Source organism: Penaeus monodon, chromosome 33, assembly GCF_015228065.2.
Source record: "Penaeus monodon isolate SGIC_2016 chromosome 33, NSTDA_Pmon_1, whole genome shotgun sequence".
Classification (NCBI taxonomy): domain Eukaryota; kingdom Metazoa; phylum Arthropoda; class Malacostraca; order Decapoda; family Penaeidae; genus Penaeus; species Penaeus monodon.
In genome coordinates, this window is record NC_051418.1 from 25,346,306 (window position 1) to 25,346,834 (window position 529).

Below are 529 nucleotides of genomic sequence, written 5' to 3' on the forward strand. Positions count from 1 at the left end.
GACAGTAAATATAAACTAGGAATGATATATCACTCGCTAAAAAAAACGAAAATTGCACAAACAAGCAGTTTCGATGCACTTTTTTTTACGTTCCTGGTTCTTACCTATTACCTCCATTCACCCAAACCTCGAATGAACCCGTGCCTTAATCCTTCAACATCGTACCATATTTCCCCCCCCCCCATAATATTTCTCCACGATACCGCAAAGACCGTAGAAATACCGAAAGAAGAACAAAAGAGATGAATAACCTTCACGGTCCCAGTAGGTGAGATCCGGCCACTGGTTTTTCGTAGCAGCTTTCGAAAAATCCTTATAGAAAACGAGAGTAAAATAGAAAACGGATATGACTAACCGGAGCTGAGCCCGGGTTTTCATCCCTGCATGATTGGGTGTGTAAGATTATGTTCGCGATTAGGTGTACATGGTTTGTTGTTCATTATCGTTATCTAGGATAAATGAAAGATCTTTTCTTCTTGATAAATTTGGCTTCACGTGAAATACGGATACTTATACACATGCTGAGGCG